The sequence below is a fragment of the Centruroides sculpturatus genome, unplaced genomic scaffold (assembly GCF_000671375.1).
Source record: "Centruroides sculpturatus isolate CEXI.00-Female unplaced genomic scaffold, Cexi_2.0 scaffold447, whole genome shotgun sequence".
Taxonomy (NCBI): Eukaryota; Metazoa; Arthropoda; class Arachnida; order Scorpiones; family Buthidae; genus Centruroides; species Centruroides sculpturatus.
The window spans coordinates 329,782-338,012 of record NW_019384728.1 but is presented as its reverse complement, the minus strand read 5'-3'; positions in this window follow the sequence as shown (position 1 = coordinate 338,012).

Below are 8,231 nucleotides of genomic sequence, written 5' to 3'. Positions count from 1 at the left end.
TTTCAAAGGAATCGGTAGGAACAAACGAACATTACATTTTTATTTATATAAATAGATAGAAGACGATCTGCTTTAGCTCATTTTCACAGAAAAGCGTAATGCCTCACAGAAAAGCAAACTTAGGGCGTCGTACTCGTAGCGCCATCTGTTGGACATAAAAGCCTTAACCTAGATGATATCTTTTAATTTATATGAATGTTTAACGGAATAATATACATCCTATGTCCACCCTGAGGTTCCATTCTAAATATTGGTGAAAGAATTTTTGAAATCGGATGAGTAGTTTCGGAGATTACCTGCTGCATACAAACATTACCTCTTTATAATATTAGTATAGATGGCATGTTACATAGCGCATAACAAAATATCAAGCGACGGGGTTACAATGACTAAGCTACACTACTACTTAATTCTAATTCTATACAAAGTGTCTATGCTAGATTCTCTAGCTATCACGAGAGAGCTTACATCAAGATATTACCTGGGTTTGAGAACCTTTGCTTCGGAGGCTGGATCGGAGTTCTATCATCAGGTAGGAATTCGAGTATCTTCTCACAGAGACGAGTACGATGCAAACCATGGCTGTTCAGGGTGACTAGAAAGCACCCTCGAATGGAGGTGCTACCCTTTTTTTTATACTCAATAGGCCGGCCAATCGGGTGCGCTCCTAATACGGTCGTATTCTAACCATCTGTCACCAGGGCAGAAACTTCAACATCCTTTGATCCAGAGGAAGTGGAATGATGTTGGACTGATAAGAATTTGCCTTTCCTGCCTTCCCATGGTTTAATAATTTACTTTTTTATTTAATATTTCTTTTAATACATGTATTAAATATTTATATTTAATTGCCTTTTTTACTGCCCTCGAGATACAGGTTCTCACACTTCTATATAGTGTAATAACGTGGCAAAATTTTTAATTGAAAAAAATTAATATTTATTTACAGAATTCTCATAATCTTTGTATCACTTTGTCGCCAAGCAATTCATGCATAATTTATTTACAGATTTAGGTTCAACACTTTACAGAAACTCCTAAATTATCGCTCACAACTAACCATATTCTAGACCCAAGAAGAAGTGAAGTTGTCTTCAGGCTTTTATCCACGCGAATTTATATAATCATTCATTTTCTCGTGGAATCTAAATTGGAGTATTCTTGGCTCAGGAATACATGCCTAAAATATCGTCAAATGACTCATTCTTGAATAATTTTATGAATTATATTTTTATTTGCAGTAAATAAAACTCACTAGTAATGAGTAAAAACATAATCAAGAACATTAACCCCCTTGGGACTTTCCAAGTTTTGATATTAATGTAATTAAACATAAAAAATATTTAAAACTGAAAAAAACGAAAGAAATGCGTTAATTTTGAAGAAAAAGCTTCAAAGTTTAACTTCCTTTGTCTCGCCTTTCTGTGAAATTTGACACTGATGAGTCATTGTTTATTAATTAAACAAATTATAAATAAAAACGTAAATTAAAAAAAATCATAAACACAGCATCAATTTAAGAAAACGCGTATCCAAAAATTGACAAATTCCGATACCGCCACAACAACTCACCAGCAGGTAGAGTAATGATGGTCTTAGAGAAGCTGGCCAGTCTGAGTTGGAAGGCTCTGCCTCGTACATCTCACAGCCCAGACTTGGGGCCAATTGTTTGTTTTATTCGATTAAGGCAACGTGACACACAGGCGATCCGCTGAAAGGGAATGTCTCCCGGGAGGTCTTTTATGAGGAAACTGGCCCCATTTAGGTGACGTTAACAAAATCCAGAAAACTCCATGTGGCCAGTTCTTTGTGAACCCACGCCCAACTACTAATGTTCAGTGGTTTTGTCCACTCGGCCACTGCCAATTGATTACTTTCTTGCCCTGTAGAACCATGTTGCCGATATATACAGTAGTTCAGTGACAGAATGGGTTTTCTCATAGGGGTATTATGTTCACGGGATTGAAAGCGTGCAGCAAGATAGTGAGACGTGATTGACATTGATAGTGATTACAAGACTGAACTGCAATTATTAAGTTAATTGTCAATAAATTTTTTCAAAATGTTTAAATTTCACCTTTACAACCTGATAAAAAAAAAAGTTCGCCTCCCGGATATGTTGTGAGACTCGGGACCCGAGGCTCACCAGTGGTCAAGTGGTTCCGTTCTCTGAACACTAAAAGTTCGGTCGTGGGTTCACGCCTCGCCAGAACGGGCTGGCCACGTGGTTTACCGGGTTTTCTTCATGTCTGCAACGCATAAATAGGTACTCTTTTTTTTTTAACTCTTTCCGCCTACTAAGAGTGGGCACTAAGAGGGCCTCATTTTGCAAGCCCATTATGGGTTCGGCCAGGCCCACAATGGGGCTGCCGGGTGGTGAGGGACGGGGCCCGACATATCCAAACGGACCACCCCCCGAAAAATTCCTGGGGATTTTTCGACCCGTATGGATTCGAGCCCCCCAGAGCGGTGGGCTGCCACCTTGACTGCTCGGTCATCCCGCCGCCTTTATCCATAAATAGTACTAGTTACCCTTAAAAAGACCTCCCGGAAGGCATCCCTAAGCAGATCACCTAAGTGTCGCGTTGCCATAACTTAACTCTGTGTCCCGCATCTTTAAGGCCCGCTCGGACGAAGACAGGATATCCGACGAAAGGCGTAGGCGACTTTGAGTGCATCTTTAACAAAATACACGAATTGTCTGTCAATATCATCTTTTTGTTGAACATCGAGATTGTTGCAATTGTTAACAAACAAACATGCCTGTTGTTAGTTATCAAATTTATGTATTTTTCTTTTTAAAAAATGAAAATATTTAAAATTTTTTAAATAACTTTCATCGGATGGCACAAAAAAAGGCCATTTTTCTAAGCACATCTTGTGTTTGACCATCCGAAATGGGGTAGCCGGCTAATGAGGAACGGGTCCTGAGTTTGTTTTATTAAGCGTAAATTTGTTCGAAAGATTTGCGTTTATTTAAGATTTTGCGAAAAAATTGCAATTAAGTAAACTTCAGTAATGTACGGGAGGCAGAAAGGGCTCTCTGTGTCGCCTCTCTTTTCCTCTCGAATCTCCTGTCGGCCATTTTACTCGAGTTACTCTTTACTCAAATTAACAATGGCCACCTATTTTGTTGATATGAAACCGTACTTTGCTATTTGTTTATGCTTCTGACACAATATAGTGCTATAAATTAAGACACTTGGCGGATTTTCTCATCTTTATTTAGTTGATACCTAGTTAAAATAATGTTTTTTTTTTCTAATAAATAAAATTATAGCAATGTCGAATCATTCACTTATTCTAAAGTAACGTTATCTGTATTTTTGAAATCCAAAGAGGAATTTGTAATGATTGTGGCTCTTTGCACGCCAGGTAATGCTACCAGAATGTCTTAATTCAAGTTTCAGAAATTTTCGACAAAAGGTACTTAAGCTTCAAAGTGGGTGAACAAAATTGTGCCCCTCACACACAGTAACATCCATACATACAGAAAGAATCCCAGTGGTTTTGTATTTCTCAACGTTTTCAAGGTCTCGAGCCCAAAATTGTAAGAATATTGGGAGGATCATTTTTTGATTGATCACCATAATTTTCCTCTGTTATATATAACAGAACCGGGAAAGTAAAAAAAAAAAAAAAAAAAGCAAGCTTAAATTAATTATGTGAGAACCCGGACTTTTACAAAAATCTTTTTTTGACTTCATCATACATATTTTGACAACTAGCGTTGTTGTTTATTTTTTACTACGTGAGAACTTGTCAGCTTGCACGTTCTCGGCGGCGAAATCGACGCTTTTCCGTGATCCTTTGACCTCCCGGCCGTACTCTACCGTTTTAATATCGGAACTGACAGCCCAGTGAAAGTAGTCGCCGCCCCATTTCTCCCCGACTCAACAAGTCGCCACTCGGTCCTATGACGGAAGTCGTCGCCAATTAACTCTGTGCCTCCGAACTGATATACGATCGATTCTGACCCGGAACATTATCCAGAACTCTTCTAATGTGCCAACCTTCCTAAGAGACAGACAGAATCCTCTCCTGCATCAGGTCTTCACCTGTGATTGTGTGGTAGGTTTTATACGTAAACTGTACGTATATTATTTGTGAATAATTTATTTTGTCGAAATATACAGGTTTTGTCTTCTTGGCTGGAAGCTCTTGTAGGGTGTCAACCAATGTTCCGTCTAAGCTGAGCGGCCGCGCACGAGAATTTATGAGTCGCGCAGGCGAGCATGCACACCGATTTGAATTATTGTTTACTTATTTCTCATTCTGTCTGCGACATGATTATTGCTGCGTATATTTCAATTAAATACATTAAATCATTGACAAAAGATAATATTTTGTATAAAAGTATGTTTTAAAATTAATTTTAATCTCTACTATATAATATTTTAATTTTTATAAGAAAAAATAAGTTTATATATATATGCGCTCAGAAAAATTTTTTGCTCAGATAAGTATATGTTCCGCTCATCTACAAAAATAATTAGAGGGAACATTGGTNATTTTTATAAGAAAAAATAAGTTTATATATATATGCGCTCAGAAAAATTTTTTGCTCAGATAAGTATATGTTCCGCTCATCTACAAAAATAATTAGAGGGAACATTGGTGTCAACGTGTTTTATAAGTTTCAATTTTCATAAGTTCTTAGATTAAAACAGCATAACATCAAACTTAATGTATTATGTCAGGAAGCCTAAGCTGTCAAGTGTTATTTGTTTCTGGTTTTCTTTGATAGACAGGCTTATGATTTGTCTGTTTTGATCGTGCTGTCTGTAATTACATTTTAAGACCATAGTATTTAACTACCAGTTCCTATTCACATCATATGGCCTCACGCTATGGGTGAAGCAGGTCAATGACTGGGAAGCACATTTTTTAGATGTATTGAACAGAAAGAAAGCCAAAACATTTCCACTAGAGTAAACTGTAAAGATTTTTCCCTTTATATATACACCATGAAATTCACATAATCCATTTTCACACAAGTTTGCAGTGTTTGGTGCATTATGAGATTGTTTGCCCACTTTTTATCAACAAGTGATGGGGGAGGAAGAATGGTTACAAATCACGTCAATGGTAACACAAGTTTTTTCTCCAGTCTTTATTAACTCTAATCCAACAAGATTACCTTCCTGTGAATTGTGTGTCCACAAGGACACAAGTAATTCACAAGAAGGTAACTTCGTGGTTGTGACGTACAAATTGCATGCTATGCAATATCTAGATTGCTAAAATGATCAATGTTAGTATTGTTTATGACCTAATATTTTTTCAATGATCACAAATGACTAGAATGTTAGTATTGTTTATGACCTAATATTTTTTCAATGATCACAAATGACTAGAATGTTAGTATTGTTTATGACCTAATATTTTTTCAATGATCACAAATGACTAGAATATGGTTGACGAAAGTCCCAGCCAGGTGTTTATTCCATTCCATTGTGTGGCCAGAGGATGGACAGATCATTTATATATTGGCATTTATAAGGGGTCTAGCAATTAGAATTAAGAAACACCAATAAAATGTCAAAAAGATTGACAATGTGGCACTAGCTGCATATGCAGGAAGGATGGAGTACTGGTCGACTTTCATGATGCTAATATGGCAGATCCAGTATTGTTGAAACATCTCGAGGCATTTGATATAAACACGATAATTAAGAATGGCAAAGCAATTAATTTTAAAGAGAATAATTCTACAACTTCACTGAACTGCTCTGAGAACTGTGTCTGTACAGGTGTGTTCTTAAATTTTTATATTTTATTTGATTCATTTGAAAAATTGTTCTGTTGGTTTGTATTTGAAAATAGCTGATGATGATGATAGCTGTAGATAAATGAAAATGTTTGTTTTTTACTGGTTTCTTTGGTGTTTTTTTGTTATTTGTATAACTATTCTTTTTCCAATCAACAACTTTATTCTGTAGCAGTGAAGTGTGAATAGTGTGTATGAATTTGTGGTGTGTCTGTATGCCATCATATCTGTTTCCAATTTTATGATGGTATTAAGGTTGCAAATTTATTTTTTGAGTCCACTTCAACTGTTGCTATGATTTTGGTGGTCAGTGATTGGATTGCCAAAACACTAGGGCTGCTTTAGTGTGTTTTGTTCATTGTGGTGAGGTGTTGAATGTGTTTGTGATGAATTAGCCATACTTGGGCTAGTGGAGGGTTTTCCAATGGTGGCAAAGGAAACTGCAGTAATTTTTAAAAGTCAGTTTCTACCTAACTCACAAAAACAGGGCCTGCTAATCTGGATGATGTCTGATCCTGTATCATACTGTGTATATATATAACAACCATTTTCTTTCCTTCACAGAACTAGATATGTTTATATAAGTAAAGCCAGGTGATTTATAAATCAATTGCCTTACATGGGAAACAATGCTGTTTAGAAGCTACCTATTCTGAGTCATGCTGCTTGGGATCATTGAATCATTTCTCCCCATAGATTTTATTGGCATTGGTGGCTCTATTGGAAAGTTTATGCTCCTGCTGGAATTGTTCTTTGGTTCATTGGAAGTTTAAGCTTCTCATTTTGAGAAGGTGTCGATTAGCGAAAGAGTAATTCTTATTATTTAGTGAGTAAGTTCTTTGACAAAAAAATTATAATCTGAGTACTGTATTTATCTTTTAAAACTAAACACATCCAGTAACTCACTGATGTAATGAAATGAGAAAAATAAAAGAATGAAATAAAATTAGGAATGTTTAGTGCATAACTAAAATATCATCTACCAATTAAAACAGCATGTACAGAAGTACAGTTAAACTAGCCACTACAGTTAATTTAACAAAGTAATTGACAGCTGGATAGCCAACACAGTTAAGGCATCACCCTGCTGCTTTGGGGAATCTGGAAAAGTAACCCCTAGAAATTTTGAGGAGTGGTCTGTTTTGGATATGTCTGGCTCTATCCATCACCACCTAGACTCCCCATTGTGGACCTGGCCAAACCCATAATGAGTAAAATTAAAAAAAAAAATCTTAAGTGTCCACAAAGGCAATTTTTCATACATAGGAAAAAAAGGCAAACATCACATCTTTAACAGTGGGTAAGGTTGGAGAAAAACTAACATTTTTAATCCAGTTTATAAGCTATCCACAGGATTGAACAGACATATAAGGAATGCCAGTGCCAGACAGAAAAATGGGATACAGTAAATAAGCAAGGATGTGGTGGACATTAGCAGATGGTACAAAGGACTTGTTAGAGTTTGTGATTTTAAACAAGCAATTCAAGTAGACAATACAAAAATCAAAACAGTAACAATAAGTTCACAACAGAGATAATGTCCACTCATATCAAATTCTATATCATCATCCATACTAAATTTTTAGATCTATATGCAAACAAGGAAACAAATAATTTATGAAAATACATCATGTAACATGATACAATTTACTCATGTGCATAATACAATTTACTCATTTTCATTTAATTTATTATTTAAGGACAAAATTAAGTTTGTTCAGATGAAGAATAGTAATAGAGATTAAAGACTAGCATAATGCAAGAAAACCAATACAATTTGTATTCAGAATGATTTCAAAAAGTACTGAACAGCTGCTATTTGAAACCTCTACATTATCTTACTACAGAAATGCAATTTCAAATCTTTTAGCTTATGAATTAAACTAGACAACATAGATCCTTTTTAAATATTAAATTGCATAAGCTTTAAGGACAAATCCATTATTTATTATTTTACAGTGAAAAGTAGTAAAAGAATGTTTTTGATTATATACACTTCTTTAAAAGTGAAATCACAACACTAGGAATTGCATGGCCAAATGCTAATTGCAGGACCAGTAGAGGTTGAGTATGCATCAAGTGATGTGGTACTCAGTTTTGAGCAATAAAAACCAGCAGCAGGTTCAGGCTGCAAATGCTATTAGAGTGTGTTTGCAGCAGTGAAACATTTGAAGAAGTGTAGAAAATGCCTTTGAGGTCATCTCAGAGGAATTTTCTACAATTCAGGCTAGTGAGTTGAATACTATCTGTTAATGCTTGGAAACAAGATCATATCTTTGAGCTGTGTAACATCAGTTTTGATGTGTGCAGTTGACACACATTTTGGGCACAACATGAATACCACCCAGTAATATGTGACGCAATGGACACAAGAACATCTGAAAACATGAAGAGGGAGTGGATCACACTGGCACATGAAAGAGTACACAGACTGGTAGTCACAAAATGGCCTGTCAGGACC